Source organism: Sapajus apella, unplaced genomic scaffold, assembly GCF_009761245.1.
Source record: "Sapajus apella isolate SASKATOON/1434 unplaced genomic scaffold, GSC_monkey_1.0 scaffold167, whole genome shotgun sequence".
Classification (NCBI taxonomy): domain Eukaryota; kingdom Metazoa; phylum Chordata; class Mammalia; order Primates; family Cebidae; genus Sapajus; species Sapajus apella.
Window position 1 is genome coordinate 1163046 of NW_022437107.1, and position 17166 is coordinate 1180211.

Below are 17166 nucleotides of genomic sequence, written 5' to 3' on the forward strand. Positions count from 1 at the left end.
TCTCCCTCCCCTTTCTACAGCTGTGTCCTAGTTCTCCACTGCTGTCAGGCGCCTTTTGTGAAAGCCTTCCTCAAAGCAAATTCCTTCGAGCCCTGGGCCTCGGTTTGCCCTGCTCATGAGGCTCTTCTGAACATCTTGGTCACTCCCAAGACAGCCTCCGCTTTTCCCCTCTTGCCTCAGTTTCAGTGGCTTCCTTCCTTGGCCCTCGGCTTTGGTCCGACCCCAGCATTCCCAGTTGCCTCCGCCTCCCACGGACGGTTCTAAGGAGCTCCTCCTAGACCACGTGAACTCTGCAGGGAAAGGAAGACGCCTGACTGAGCCCTACGGCCCCAACCCACTTGGGAAGCACAAATACACTGGCTTTTCTCCTTAGCCTTTTCTCCCACCCTTTTCCTCAGGTCCCTTGTGAGGCAGAAGACTCCCAACCAGTATCTGCAGCACAGACTCCCCTAAACAGGGACCCACTGCTCCTCAGTCTCTCCTCTGAGGCGGGCCACAGGCTCAGCAGGCCCAGGAGGCTCAGCAGGCCCAGGAGGCTCAGCAGGCCCAGGAGGCTCAGCAGGCCCAGGAGGCTCAGCAGGCCCAGCCTCTCCAAGCAGAAGCCACGAAGCTCCGCCAGCTGCCCCACCTGGGGCTGGCTGTGTCTCCCCTGCCTTCCTCACCCAGGCCAAGGTCAGCAAGGCCAGTATCTTGCACCCCTTTTTCTCCAATCCTTTTCCTGCACCCCCACTTCCCACCACGAGGCCCCAACAGTCTCCACCCTGATACCTCTTGTACTGTACCACTGCCCATCAGCCCCAAATCTCATAAGCTAGGTGGCCTCTGAATTTACTAAAATCGTTTCTTACAACACCTCGAGGACTCCCAGTTGCATGTAACCAATCTTCTCAGGCTGAGCTACATGGCCCCCCGGGGCACTTCCCTGGGTTCCAGGGCACAAAAAGACTCCTGGGAGATGTCGGGTGTTATTCTGGAGCATCCATTTTACTTGAAGCTTAGAACTATTTTTAAATATTAAAACAAATATCAACCTATTTACAGAATAGAAGATAAAATTGAAATATTTAAAAATATTTAAAATAAATTATGTGCACAGGGGTTCCCTTTTGGCTATGACCTAAGGGTTTGAGATCAGGCTCCTTAAAGAGTTTGAAAGTTAAGGGAGATCATTCTATCCAAAGAAACACAGCATTCCAGTGCGTCCCACCCATTCCAGTGCATCCCACCCGGCCCTCAGAGGTGTGGCCTCTCCACGTGTCTGATCTTATTTCTCAGCAGCTTTCTCAAAGCCTGTGCTCTGGCCACACTTCATGCACCGCACACACACTTGGTGTTCATGGAGTTTCCTCTGCCAAGATTGCTCTTGCCCCCTCCTTTTCCAGGTGACGAGCACATATCCCCTTCTAGGCTCAGCAACGCAGTTTCTTCCTCTCTGAACCCTTTATTCTTTCCTTCCCAAATGGAGTAGAATCAGCTCCTCTCTCTCATGTCCCCAGTGTCTCTCCCTCTCCCGGCTTCCCAATACATTCATTTTGAAAAAGTCAATGTTTTGGCTTCTGTTTCGTAAGTGCTGTGGAGGAATTCTTTCCCAACTGTGCACATTTTGTGGTTGGGGAAAACCAGCTCCCAGCAAAGGCACCTCCCTGACTGCACAGCCCCCCAGTGGTGACTCTATGTACAAATGTCACACCTGACTCAAGTGGCCTTGGCTTTCCCTCTCTGTCACAGTGCTGGGGTCCACATTTAGGGTTAAACCCTGAGATGATCATTTCCTAGTTGCATTCCTGGGAACTGTCCCCACAGAAACCCCAGTCAGGGCTTGCCAGGGGGACCTGCCCTTCTTGCCCTGACTATGGCAGACTCAGATTTGCTGCTGGGGGTCCTCTCCCCATCACCTCACTTGTTTTCACTGTGCTTTCTTCTTTGGATTTGGGAAACCCCTCAACAAGACCTCTTTCATCTTCCTCTAGAAAAGAGGTTTGGGAATCTGCCTCCCTTCCTGGAGCCTACCCCCATCGCTAACCCACAGTGGGTGCTGACTCAACTCAAGTTGGTTGGACAGATGGAGAGATCATTGCAGGGAGCCCCAGAGAACCCCCCTCTTTCAAGTTCCTTCCCAGGAAAGGCTGCCTCTTGGGGGTCACGGTGTTATCCTTCCTTGTTGGCTTGAACAAATGGAAAAAATGTTTGTACTAGTCTCTGAAAGAATAATTCAAACATTTACAAAGAGCTCCAGACTGAGAAGGTAACTCCCTCTTATTCCTGGCTGGTGTGATGCAAGGAGTGTTACCCCACAAGACCAAGGCGACCAACTGCACACGCATACCTAATACCCAGTGAGATACCTGCGCTTGCTTTCCAAATCCCTCAACCAACTCCCTTGAGAAAGACTCATTCACCCACTGCCTAGATCAACCCACATCACCACCAGCCCTGTCTCCCACACTCTACATTTTCCCTTCTGTGTGGTTTCTGGGGTCAGTTTTTTGTTTTTACTTTTTAGTTTCCATGACCAGCCCCTTTCCTATGGTATTAGCATTATAGGTCTCCATGAAGTAGCTGAATGACTTGAGAAGCAGAGCTTATGCAGATAACTGGAGAGTAATCATTGCTGTAGCTGGACTAAATAAAACAATTAGAAAGCCATCAATAGGGAAGAACTAATTCTACCTGGGGAAGAGGAGAACAGGGAACACCGTCAGCAAAGAGGTGATGTGGGAGCATTTCAAAGGAGGAAGGAAGCAGAAGGAGAAGGTGAAGGCACATTCTAAAGAGAAGAGAGAGGGGGTCGTAAAGGAATCAAAGCATCCCGGACCTCTCCTTCAATCAAAAACTTGTAAACAGGATACATTTATTTATATGTGTTAACATTTTTTCTCTTTCCAGGGATAATTTTATACCTTTATGGAAGATCATTTAAAAGCCTTTTATGTATTAGAATTAAAAAGTCTATAAGAAAACATAAAAACAGTAAGGGCAATGTTATCTCAGACAACTCAGAATAATTTAAATCACCATCTGGAAAGCCCATCAGTGACAGAGACTTCTATGGCCCCTTTCTCTCTCTCTGTCTCTCTCTGTCTTTCTCTCTCTCTCTCTCTCTTGTCTCTCAGGCTCACAGGGTTCCACTCCCCCCAGAGTTGTGTGTGCACTTGCCGAGGGCTGTGGGAGGGTCAGCACCTAACGTCCAACCATGACTCACATGGCCCAAGACTGGCGATGACTTCTCATGGTGGCACTGCTCTGACATGGAATTCCCCCACAGAGGTCCTTCTGGGTGACATCATGTGCATTTGGTGCTGTGAGGTGTTTCGAGCATGAGAGTGTGAACTTTCTTTATGGACAGGAAGCAAAGGAAGGAAAGTGAATTTAGGAAAACAATGGCCATCTTAAAAAAGAGGTCAGACTTTAAACAAAAGTATGCCAGCCTATTTCATATTTCTACTTATTTGGAAACAAGGCTGTTGAGCTGTCCTGACAGGCTCTCTCAGATGGAGCTGGGTCCTAAGGGCGCCTTTTATGTAGGGCTTTGTGGGGAAGTTTGGTGAAATGAACCCTTGGGAGTTCTGCACCCACCTATGCCACAGGGAAGCCAGAGAAAACTTTCTGCTTTTAAAGGGCTGGTGTGATGGAGCTCAGGGCTGGTGGGTTAATGGCATCACTCTTATTAACTACCTCATTTAATTCCCACCCCAGTGGGTTTTATCTCCCGTCTGAGAAAACATAAGTTATTTCTTGCTACACTGTCAGCACTAGTGTGTGGGCAGAACCGTGCCTAGGTCATTTGATGCCAAATGGGCACCCCAACAGAGTGAAGATAAAGAAGAAAGTGAATGGAGGTTAGGATGAGAACTGGTGAGTGTGTGGCCTGCAGTCAAAGTCTGTAATTGCCTCTCCCGTGGCTTGGTCAGGACTGACCAGCTCGTTAGCATGTTTGGCCAACAATTGCTCGCAATGAGGGGACTTGGGAAGGTAGAGAGAAAAATAGCAGTCATGTGGTAAAAGTGTTAAGGTTTGTAGATGCAATGAATCAATACAGGAAGAAAATAGTCAAGTTGAGAGAAGAGAAATCACTTCCCCAACATCCAAGCTTAACTGATTTGCTTTGGGTTCAGCCTTCCACTCTTGAGTCCAAATACTACATCATGTCAGAACGTTCCTGTCTTGAAATGGTAACATAATAATCTTCCCAGCCCTCAGGGAGATGGAGAATCGTTTATTCCCTTCACCTTCTGCCCTTAGAAAGCACAGTCTTTTGGAAATTATCTTTGGTTCCTTGGATTTAAGCACCGAGGGCATGGCAGGCTTGTTGTGGTTCAGAAAGAATGCATGCTCTCCACTGGCCTGTTCAGCCCCCACTCCAGGAAGATGCCACTTGGCCTCAAAATATTAATGTTGGTGAGTTAAACTGGACCCTTAATCTCCTTTCCAAGTCATAACGGGTATGCAAACAGAGGGGTGGTCCTATGTGAGCTGGAAATAATGTTCTTGGCTACTGCTTCCTTCTCTTTCTATTTTAGTCCTAAGGGACATGGCTTTTTGCTTCTTTGAGACTTAGGAGTCTTGAGGTTTCATTGCAAAAAAAAAAAAAAGAAAGAAAAAAAAAGAATTCAGTGTGGTTTTAGAAGGCAAAAGTCACTTTGAGTAATTTAAACCCTCATTTATCCAAACACAGAGGCTGAGGACCTCTTAGCAAACTGGGTCCCATGTTATAAAGCTTTAGGCAAAGATTTGTTATCTGTCCTGTGCTCTGCCCGCAATCTTACCTAGCAAGTCCGATCGTCATTTTTTCCTGCCAGTTTGGTCCTGCTGGTTTCTCCTCATAGGTGTGCATTTTGTGCAGGTATGTGTAGATGCCTATGCACATGAGCGTGTGCTGTACAGGAGGTCACGTTAGAGAGAGCAGAGGCTGCGGCTGTTTACCAAGCCCTGCAGCCAGTGAGGTTCAGGGATAATTAAGAGAAATCTCCCTTGGCAGAAATGTGCCTGCTTAGGTCTGCTTCTCATTTTGGACAATTGGAAAAGGCAATCACTCAAGTTTTATTGATGCCAAGAGTTTTTCACAGTCATCAATATGGGTTACAAAAATGAAGTTGTTGACATCTTATTCTGGGGGTTTTTCTTTCAAATAATTGTGAGCCCTCAAGCATCATATATTCTGAAATAAGGCAGTTCCACTCCAGAACTTAGCATTTTCAATGCAACGCATGCAACTGATCTTACAAATATTCTGCCAAATCCCTGATCAGTCATATCCATCTGTATCTTTTAAGTCCATTCAGAGCTCTCCCTCTGCTGTAAGATACAGGAAGAGTAAAACTAAGAGTCAAGTCAGAGTAAAATCCGACCTTGATTTTACTCCAAGAGGTGTGAGATAAGATTTAAATTATACATGACTGCTTTTAGTGATTTCTTAACAGGATGTGTATATTTTGGATACTAACTCCCAGGGTGTTGTAGAGTTTGGCCTGCTCCTTCAAGCTCCCTGTTAGTTAGGTCTTCTGAACGGCTTTGTTTTCACTCTTGGTCCATCCTGGGCTGGGGCTCTGGTTGGGAGTTCAGTTCAGCAGCTGTGAGCCCCAGTGATCAGCTCTCTAGGTCCTAGGAACTCAGTCGAAATCTGCTAGGTTTGCCAGCTTCCATGGGCTGGAAGAGGACACCTTTCCTCTCCATTTGTAGAGTGACAGCAGCCAGGACTTAGATCTTGACAGCAGCCCTCTGTCCCTGTCATGGAGGGCCAGGCTCTGTGCTCACTTTATCATGATGGGGCGACAGGCCGGCTCAGCCAGTCCAGGGCTGCCTTCTGTGAGCTCAGAGCAGACGATCTCAGCAGGGCCTTGGTGCCTGTCCCTCATGGCTGATCTCATGATGGAGGTGCTATTTCCCTCAGGCCAGCTCCCTGAGGGCTCAGACCTGAAACCAGGTGCACAGGAAGCTGAGTCATGAGGGGCCAACACAGTTGCTGTCAGCCCAGGGGGAACGGAGGGGAGCTCATTGCAGCTTGCAGAAGTCCTCACCATAAAAGCATAGGTATTTACTAGCCCAGGAAGGAAATGGAGTGAGCCATACAATAGTATTACCGTGGAACAGCTCTATGAAAGTCACAATTTTAGCCATCTTTTGTTTAAGATTAAAGAGCTAAGTGGAATAATGGGGATAAGTTGAAGGTATTTGTCAGGCCACCGGAATGATCTCATTTGCTTTCTATCATTTCTAAAACTGGAGCCAATTTCAGAAACTGAAGCCACCCCTTGCCAAACTACCCTCCCCTATTCTAGTGGGTAAATACTATTCTAGGCTGCCCTTACCAGTCTCCACTGAAATCCAGATGCACATTATGTGCACATCTGTAGTTCCTTTCTGTGGAAGAGAAGCTGAAGGTTAAATAAGTTCCCCAATGCCACAAAAGAGTTTAACAAGATCTGAACATTTTTTCTCAAACCACCTCCTCTATCATCCATCTAAAAGTGTGGTTCCCTCCAGATATGTGCAATGCTGCAATCAGTTGCCATGGAGACCACACTCTGGCCCCGTACCCTCAACACCGTGGTTAAATAAGTGGTAACGTCAGACCTCTCAAAGCATCTCAGTGGCCCAATCCAGATACCAGAGCTCCAGCCAGCACAGGCCTGGCCAGTGTGGGCGCAGGCTTGGGAGCTCGTGGGAGCCTGGGTGGTCTGGTGCATCCCCGGCCAATGTTTAAATGCTGACTTCATGTATGGGGCTGCCCTGGTGGGTTGTGATAAAGACACTACTCCTATGAACTGTTGATAAGAAAGAACATTGTAAAAGAAACCATTTATAACTGGCTATGGCAAACTCTTCTCTGTCATACATCTGGATTCATGAAGTGCAACATGACCCCAACAGAGCTTTAATGTGTTCAGGAGCTGGTTTTTCTTTATTTTCCTCTTGTCCGTCTAATGAGTGATTCCCTGCACGCCCATGTCTGCCAACGCCCAATGCATACATAGCTAGAAGTATAAATGAGTGTGTTGACCACTGAAGGTCAAAGAATATTTTTTTTGCGTGATGTTGCTATAAATGACGGGACTGTGGGTTTGAGCCTGCTGCAATCTTTAGGTCTTCTGTCAGTGGCCTGTTGCAAAAGCTCTGCCCAGCTGGGTAGCTCCGTATGGCACCATATTGACCAGTTACACTGTCTTTATTCTGGATTTTGAAAATGAGCCACACAGGGATGCTGACATTGGGCCGGGAGAGCCAGATAACTCATAGGGAGAGTCTGTGAGCAGACACCTTCGGACAGCAGGGCCTGTGCGGGCTTAGGGGCATTTGATTGGCAGCAACCAAAGGGAGATGCAGAGAAGAGAAAAGTCAGATCTCCACGTGGGGTGCAGGATGGGGTGCAGGGCACACTTGCCCAGGACGGGGTGAAAGATGCCTCCCTGCAGCTGGCCTGAATTTTAGATATTTTTCATTGGTAGATGCTTTCCCCTTTCCTCCTGACTTCGCTCTTAGGATGAAACCCAAAGCTGTCCTTACTTTTCCTGCCAGACAGATTTCCTTAAGTGAGCCATGAAATCCTGAAAAAATCCTGAAAGTGGTCATGAAATCCTGAATCCACAAAAGGAGCTATTCTTTCATAGCTCCTTTCACCCTCTTCAAGAAATCTAGAAATCTTTATTCTTCTCAATTATTCTAAACCCTACCAAATTTTCAGTCCATATCCTAGATTTGTACCCCTCCCTCCTCATAGGCACTCACTAAGGACCAGGGACATAGTGGTTTAGCTTTTCCAGGAAGCTGAGGGTTCCCAGCAGAGCTGGGAACTTGTCCTGAGTCTTTTTCCTCTGAATCATCCCTGCCGTGCTACTCCTGGACTAAAGTGATCCCACAGCGGCCCCACCTCCTCTTCAGAGCTCGACTTGCTCAGTGGGGATGACAGTGGAATGGAGAGCCATGTCCGTTTCTCTTGCCCTCAAGACGTAACACCTACTGAACCTGCACTTTCCCCATTACCTGGACACCCCAGCCCCCAGTGAATTCTCCCACACAGCCCCTGTCTCCCACCAGGTGCCTCTTCATCTCTTCCTAAGTCAGCATCTGGCCGCTCCCCATTCAGAATGTGGTCTCTCTCTGCCTCTCGAGCCCTGACTGTCCTCAGCAGCCAGGCTGTGTCCTGGGGCTGCTGCACTCTGGCTGCCCTCACAGTGACTGCCCAGGTAGGGTTTAGTGACAGACCCAGAGAACGAGAATGGCAAACAGAAATGCATCCTCGGTGTCCTGTGTGCTGTCTGTCTCCCTTGCTCTGGCCCATGGTCTCCCTGGGGCCAGGAAAGTACCGCCATGGTCATCACTCTGTCCAGTGCGGGATGAAGTGCCTTGTAGGACAGGTCTTAGGCATCCCTGCTGACCCAGCCACCACTGACCAACCACTTACAGGAGTGGTCGATTATGCCTGCCGAGAAATGTGCACACATTATCTCATGAGCCCTCTTAAAAATCCTCTGAAGAAAACACTGTTTCCATACCCATTTTACAGATGAGGAAACAGGCTCAGAGCAACTGAGGAAGTGGCTCCACCCTGAAGCTTTTGAAATACAGATTTCTGAGCTTCTTTCCAGACTTCCTGAATCAACATTTCTGTAATGAAAATATCTGTAATTTCCAAGAGTTGACCAGGAGCTCCTGATGATTAGCAGAGTTTGGGGCTAAATTAATTATTCAGGTTCCAAAGATAGTAGGAGAGAGAGTCATGATTTACACCTGGGAGTAGCTGGCTCTAGGACCTCTGTCCTCCTGCTACAGAGACCGGGGGTGGTAGCCTCTCTGCCTGTCCTTGGAGAAGTGGAGCCTCAGGGAGCGTCTGGCCAGAGTGAACAGCTGCAAGGCAGACATTGGAGGCCACATCCTTGATGCTGGTCTGTGGCATATTCCATTGCCCAGCTGCCTTGATGCATTTATATCCCAGACACGGGCCGTATTGGCTGCTCTGGAAGCCAGAATTTGATCAATGACTAGAATGTAATATTTCAGAAATGAGTTTTAGAGGCTGGTTATTTTCAAATGAGGTAACACGTCTGAATGTGGCACAAGTGAGCAAAAGTGTATGCAAAGCACGTAAGGAGAGCACCCTAGCTTCTCTGCAGGAGTGAATGGCCCAGCCACTCTCTGGCATACTGTAGCAGGCAGCCAGGATGGCCTGCGGGAGGAGACAGGTGGTGTAGGGGATGGCATCTGAGCCTGCTGACTGGGAGCGACCAGAAGGTGCCAGTCTTGCAAGAATCTGATGGGTAGGCGTGGGGAGTGGTGGTGCAGAAAAGCTCCTGCAGACATGTGGGCCTGCTGCTTCCTGCATTGGAAAAAGCCAGTTTCACTGGGGCAAAGAGTAATGAAGAAGTGTTGGATGAATTATAAAGGTCACTCATATCCACTTTTGGAGATTTTTTTATTGCTTGAGTGATCAAAAACATTCTCAATTGTTTGTATTTTTCACTTTGGTGTTTGTTTTTGCTTCTGCCTGCCTGGTGTCCACTTCATCTTCTGGTAAGGGCTCCCCAGTTTTGTGCTGGAGGCCCTTTCTCTATAGGGTAGCTTTCTAGTGGGGCTGTCAACCAAGTTGTCCTAACCTGCTCCCATCTTTGCTGACCAATGAATGAGGATTTGACCCAAGCCAGGTCAATCCACTGTTCTCTCCTTGGAATTTTGGTCTGAGAGGAGAAACTGGAAGTGCAATTGCCCTGAGCTTCCATTCGCCCCAGTGACTGCACCCTGAAGGCACCGGCCATCATCAATTCAGTTTCTCCATATCCCTGAGCTATCCTGAGTCCTGTCCATTTGGAAGTCTTGTCCTTCTGTTTCTATTATTTGAATCTCTCATAGCCTTCCAATTCAAAACTTTTTGCTTTCATGAGCCATGGTTGTTCTCAGTTGCTAGCCACCAAAATAGAAACAAGAGCAAAAACAACCGAGAGATCTACAGGGCTAGAGGATACGCTCCTAAATCTGAGAATGTTGTGGTGCAGTGGAGGAGCTTACCCCTGGAGAACTGCCTGTTGTTCGCACTATGCTTTGGGAAATAATCCCAAAATAACCCTGGCTCTTCTTCCTTTCCAGTTTGGATTTGTTTCCTCCAGATTTTGGCTTTTGCCAGATGTCTCTCTTCTCAGATGATCCCTAGCTTTGGGTTTTCCGAGGTTCCCTGGGCAGGCTCTGGCTTCTGTGCTCTGTGCTCTCTCTTCTTCTCAGTCCGTCCTTGCAGGCAGTGATGCCCTTCTGCTGACTGCAGCCTGGCCCAGGGTCAAGCTCAGTATACCTGGAGACAACGTGATGCCTATGGAGAAAATCTGATGGAACCTACAAAAAAGCTATTGGAACTAACAAGTGAGTTTAGCAAGGTTGCAAGACACAAAATCAAATACAAAAATCAATTTTGTTTTAATATAATACAGCAACAACCCCCAAAAAACTAACATTAGAAACCGTATTATTTATAATAGCACAAAATATTAAATACTTAGAGATAAATCTGACAAAACATGTGAAAGACCTCTACTTCTACCAACAACAAAATATGTTGTTGAGAAAAATTAAATTAAATCTCAATAAATTGAGAGTGATATGTTGTTTGTGAGTTAGAAGATGCAACATTATTACAATGTAATTCTCCCTAAATCAATAGAGTCAATAGGATCCCAATAAAAATGTCAGGTTTTTTTTTTTTTTTTTTTGAAAAAAATAAAATAACTGTAAATTCTTTAAAACCTTGAATAAAATTTAAAAAACCTAGAGTAGCCAAAACAACTAAAAAAAAAAAAAAAAAAAAAAAAAAAGAACAAAGTTGGAAGACCAACAATGCCTGATTTAAGGACTTATTATAAAGCTACGGTAATCAAGATAGTGTAGTATGGGCATTAAGATTAGATAAGAAGATCAATGGAACAAAATAAAGAGTCAAGAAACAGGCATACCTCTATGGGATGTTGATTTTCAAGAAAAGTGCAGAAGCAGGAGGAAGACAAAACAGCGGCCGTTGGCTTCGGGCCTCTGGAATCCAGCCCTCGCTCTATTCACTGCAGAAATGACTGCTGTTCACGCAGGCAACATAAACGTCAAGTGGGACCCCAAAAGTCTAGAGATCAGGACTCTGGCAGTTGGTAGACTCTTGGAGCTCCTTGTTACATAGGTTACAACCCTGGTAAATACCAATAGTAAGGGGCCCTCTAGTAAGAAGAGAGGTCATTCCAAGAAGGCCCATGTTTTGGCTGCACCTGTTGAACAAGCAACTGAGAATTTCTTGGACAAGGGGGATAAAGTTGCAAAGGAGAACCAGTTTCTCAAGGAGGAGCTTGTGGCTGCTGTAGAAGATGTTCGACAACAAGGTGGTTTGATGAACTGCTATGGGAGAGTTCGCAGATGATCCCTGCTCTTCCGTGAAGCGAGGCAACATGGTTTGGGCAGCTCGAGCTTTGCCCTCTGCTGTTACCCAGTTGCTGATTTTGGCTGACATGGCAGATGTCTACAAATTACTTGTTCAGCTCAAAGTTGTGGAAGATGGCATCTTGAAGTTGAGGAACGCTGGCAATGAACAAGACTTAGGAATACAGTATAAAGCCCTAAAACCTGAAGTGGATAAGCTGAACATTATGGCAGCCAAAAGGCAACAGGAACTGAAAGATGTTGGCCATCGTGATCAAATGGCTGCAGCTACAGGAATCCTGCAGAAGAAAGTTCCGATCCTCTGTACTGCATCCCAGGCATGCCTACAGCACCCTGATGTCGCAGCCTATAAGGCCAACAGGGACCTGATATACAAGCAGCTGCAGCAGGCGGTCACAGGCATTTCCAATGCAGCCCAGGCCACTGCCTCAGATGATGCCTCCCAGCACCGGGGGGAGGAGGAGGAGAACTGGCATATGCACTCAATAACTTTGAAAAACAAATCATTGTGGACCCCTTGAGCTTCATTGAGAAGTCCTTTAGGCCTTCCCTGGAGGAGCGCCTGGAAAGCATCATTAGCGGGGCTGCCTTGATGGCCGACTCATCCTGCACTCGTGATGATCGTCGTGAGTGAATTGTGGCAGAATGTAATGCTGTTCGCCAGGCCCTGCAGGACCTGCTTTTGGAGTACATGAGCTATGCTGTACATAAAGAAAGAAGCGATGCACTCAATTCTTCAATAGATAAAATGACCAAGAAGACCAGGGACTTGCGTAGACAGCTCTGCAAAGCTGTCATGGACCATGTTTCAGATTCTTTTCTGGAAACCAGTGTTCCACTTTTGGTATTGATTGAAGCTGCAAAGAATGGAAATAAGAAAGAAATTAAGGAGCATGCCCAAGTTTTTCATGGACATGCCAACAAATTGGTTGAGGTTGCCACCTTGGCCTATCCCATCTCAAATAATGAAGAAGGTGTAAAGCTTGTTTGAATGTCTGCAAGCCAGTCTAGCCCTCTGTCTTCAGGTTATCAATGCTGCCTTGACTTTAGCAGCAAAACCACAGAGTAAACTGGCCCAAGAGAACATGGATCTTTTTAAAGAACAATGGGGAAAACAAGTCTGTTCTCACAGATGCTGTCAATGGCATAACTTCCATTGATGCCTTCTTGGCTGTCTCAGAGAATCACATTTTGGACGATGTGAACAAATTTGCCATTGCTCTCCAAGAGAAGGATGTGGATGACCTGGACCACATAGCTGGTGCAATTCGAGGCTGGGCAGCCCGGGTCATTCACGTAGTCACCTCAGAGATGGGCAACTATGAGCCAGGAGTCTACACAGAGAAGGTTCTGGAAGCCACTAAGCTGCTCTCTAACACAGTCATGCCACGTTTTACTGAGCAAGTAGAAGTGGCTGTGGAAGCCCTCAGCTTTGACCCTGCCCAGCCCATGGATGAGAATGAGTTTATCAATGCCTCCCTCCTGGTATATGATGGCATCTGGGACATCAGGAAAGCAGTGCTAATGATAAGAACTCCTGAGGAGTTGGATGACTCCGGCTTTGAGACGGAAGATTTCGATGTCAGAAGTAGGACGAGCGTCCAGACAGAAGACAATCAGCTGATAGCTGGCCAGAGTGTCCGGGCGATCGTGGCTGAGCTTCCCCAGGAGCAGAAAGCGAAGACTGCAGAACAGGTGGCCAGCTTCCAGGAAGAAAAGAGCAAGGTGGATGCTGAAGTGTCCAAATGGGATGACAGTGGCAATGACATCATTGTGCTGGCAAAGCAGATGTGCATGATTTTGATGGAGATGACTGACTTTACCCGAGGTAAAGGACCACTCAAAAATACGTCAGATGTCGTCAGTGCTGCCAAGAAAATTGTTGAGACAGGATCCAGGATGGAGAAGCTTGGCCACACCATTGCAGACCACTGCCTCTACTTGGCCTGCAAGCAGGACCTGCTGGTCTACATGCAACACATCGCCCTCTACTACCACCAGCTCAACATCTGCTGCAAGGTCAAGGCCGAGGTACAGAATCTCAGCTCATTGTCTCTGGGGTGGACAGCTCCATGTCCCTGATTCAGGCAGCCAAGAACTTGATGAATGCTGTGGTTCAGACAGTGAAGGCATCTTACGTCTCCTCTACCAAATACAAAAAGTCTCAGGGTATGGCTTCCCTCAACCTTCCTGCTGGGTCATGGAAGATGAAGGCACCAGAGAAAAAGCCCTTCGTGAAGAGAGAGAAACAGGATGAGACACAGACCAAGATTAAACTGGCATCTCAGAAGAAGCACGTGAACCTGGTGCAGGCCCTCAGCGAGTTCAAAGCCATGGACAGCATCTAGGTCTGCCCAGGCCAGCTGTCCCCACCCCTTGGGGCTCCTGAAGATCAGTCACTGTCTGTCACTTGCATGAATTTGATAAATACAACACTGATGTTAGATTCCACGGGGAAACGGGCAGACTGTGAACCAGTCCAGGTGGTGAATTTTCCAAGGACGTACTTGTGTTTAAGTTGATTAAAAATGTTTTCAGAATGCATTTTAGAATGCATTTAGCTATATTTTTTTATCTGCTTAAAGAAAAGTAAAAATTCCATAACCAAAGAGAATCCCACATAAAGTTGTTAGTAATGCTCTGACCAAGCCCATATGCCCATTCTCTTAGTGGTGGCAGCATTAGGGTTTGAGAAGGGAATTTGGCTCAACCTCAGCTAAGAGGATGCAGTCCAGACAGCTTGACTGCTTTTAAATGACCAAAGATGACCTTTGGTAAACAACCTGGGCATCTTAGGAAGCAGTCTGTGGAGAAGGAATCTTCTCAGAAAGGTCTTTAGAGGGACAAACTCGGTAAAACTAAATGTGTCATGAAGAAAACGGATTACTCTCTTTATGATCTGAAATGAGAATTTTAATGCATGGTTACAATTACTAATGCACGCTGCTGCAGGACATTAATAAAGTTGCTTTTTTGCAGGCTAGAGTGTCATAATGCCATAATCAGAACACACCTTCCCCTCTCTTCCAGCTTCTAATGCAAATTCATCATCGGGTTCACTTCTAATAATTGGAATGTTTGCCACTTTGGGCTTGCAGCAGAAAACCCTGACAGGGTAGTGTTTGCTTAGGCAATAATTTAGACTTTACCTTATTTGTGATAACTATAGTGATTACTACAACTACAAGGCATAATTTACTATCTCATTTAAATTTTATGAATTTGAATGTTTTTTACACTAACTTTTCCCAATAAAGTCCACTATGAAACCATGAAAAAAAAAAGTGCAGAAGCACTTCAGTGGAGAAAGGATAAGTCTTTTGAACAAAAGGCTGTAACAATGAACATATCCATGCAAAATAAAACGAAATTTTAATTTATATCTTATATCATATACAAAAGCTTAACTCAAATGAATCATAGACTTAAATGTGAAATTAGAAGCTATGAATCTTCTAGTATAAAATGCAGATGAAAATCTTCATGATCTTGAGTAAGTCCAAGATTTTTTCAAGGTACTATATTAAAAGCTCAATCCATAAAATAAAAATAAAATGGGTACATTGAACTGCATTAAATTACAATTTCTGCTCTTCATTGTTGATGGAATGAAGACAGACCACAATCTGGGAGAAAATATTTGCAAATAAAATATCTGAAAAAAGACTTATACCCTAAATATGTAAAAAGCTCTCAAAACACAATACTAAGGAAAAACAACTAAATGTGCAAAAGATGTGAACAGACACCTCACCACAGAAGGCATAAAGATGCAAATAAACACATGGAATTATGCTTAACTTTTTAGGAAAATGTAAAAGGAACCCACAAGGAGATACCGCTACACAGCTATTTGAGCGACTAAAACGAAAAAGATAACATAACAAGTGTTGGCAGGAATGTGGAGAAACTGGAGCTCTTCTACACATTGGAAAATGATTTGGTAGGCTCCTGAAAAAGTTAAATGTATGCCTGTAACATAATTCATCTGTTCCACTCCTGTATATTTATCTAGGATAAGTGAAAGCATATATCCATACAAAGAGTTGCACATCAATGTTCACAGTAGCTTTATTTGCAGTAGCCCAAACTGGAAACAATCTAAATGCCCATCAGTAGATTAAATGGATAAACAATCTGTGGTGTGTACATACAATGGATTACGACTTGGCAACAAGAATGAACTATACTGAGTGAAATAAGCCAGACAAGAAAAAAAAGGACACACTGTACGATCCATTGACTTACATTCAGCATCTCCTACCAATCTATGTGCCATGCTCCCCTGTGACAAATCTCTTGTGGACAGTGATACAGTCAAAGTAAATTTTCAGTTCCTGGACACAATTACATTTCTTTGGTGCCTCTGAGAAATTCTGTTGAAATATTTATCTTCACTATTTATTTCCCAAATTCCCAAGTCAACTCTCTCCACAGGAGTCCCTAGAACACTTTATTAACAAAATTAAACAGAGGATTGTCCAGGAAACATGCTGGCTGTATTTCACATGTTGCTAAATGGATGAACTGCATCTTCTAGAGCTATTATCAGCATCCAGCTTCTGGGGATGGCTAAGTTGGCACATGCTGTTGTCAGTTTGAACAGCAAGCTCAAGGACCCTGCTTCCCCTATCTGCTAATGGAGCCTTCAGTTCTTTCCATTATCTGTCACTTATCAGATCCAGTCTTGGCTATAAGAAGATTGAGGCTTCCTTGAGGTCAAACAGAGCTCCTTCCCAAGGTTGGTTGCAGAGGGAGAATCATATCCCTATGCCAAGATTCACCTTTGCCTTGGGGTTTCTGTGTTACTGTCCCTACTTCCTATCCTTGGGAAGACTTCATGTCCTGAATAACTCAGGCTTAAGCGAAGAAAGCTGACCCTTTCCTAGCAGAAAACCAAGGCAAGCCCATGCCATTTGGACAAGGCTTTGCAGGAGTTGGGGATAATGTAAAAAAAAAAAAAAAATAGAAAGAGTGGCATAAAGTTGACTGATGTGGCTCAGCTTCATGGTGGCTGTCTCAGAGCTCTCCAGCCAGAATCCCACATTTAGTGATAAACCCTCCCACATCCAGAAAGCAGAGTAAGATGTGAGAGGTCCCTTATCTGTCTGCCTTAGTGGAAAAAGGAAGTTTTGATTTCCTTTCTGATAAACTCTTTCTCCCAATTATTGATGTCAGGAATGCCCACCCACCCTGTCCCCTTTAGAAGAATTCTCATGTAACCACCTTGCCTTTCAGGCCTCCCTGTAATAGCCATATTAGATTGTTATTAATACAATAGACAACCTTAATACAATAGGCTCAATGTTCGTTGCCTCAACACAGGCATCCACAAGCCCAGGGCCATATCACACAGGACAGAAGAGTAACAAAGTGTGGCCTGGTAGAAACAATGTCTACCTAACCGATCCAGCCAGTCTCACACTTTATCAGCTAGAGAGGACAAAGGCGATCACGTTTATACGGGATCCCATAAACACTAGATGCCCTGACAATGGCACACCCCCCCAACCCCCCTGCATAGCGAGTGTTCTAGCATTGCCCTGGGATTTCTCCCCATAGACGTTCCCAGGAATTTCAAAAGGGAGCACACCCTTGACTTGGTGTCAGGCCAGGGTGTTCTCACAGCTTGTCTGGGGTGGGTACTGGAGACTTAGGCTTGTGGAGGTCAGACTCAGAAACTGGCTTACAGATGGTAGCATGGGAAATTCTCTGGCAACTGTAGTGATATAAATTGCTGCACAACTCTGCCTCTGATAAAAATAC

General features: G+C 45.7%; 1 pseudogene across 1 annotated transcript; it reads left to right on the forward strand.

Annotated features, from left to right (window-relative positions):
• The first annotated feature begins 10968 nt into the window (after positions 1-10968).
• LOC116542346 lies at positions 10969-14383 on the forward strand (annotated as a pseudogene). The gene has a single exon (XR_004265178.1). The product of XR_004265178.1 is annotated as a catenin alpha-1 pseudogene (transcript).
• Positions 14384-17166: the final 2783 nt, after the last annotated feature.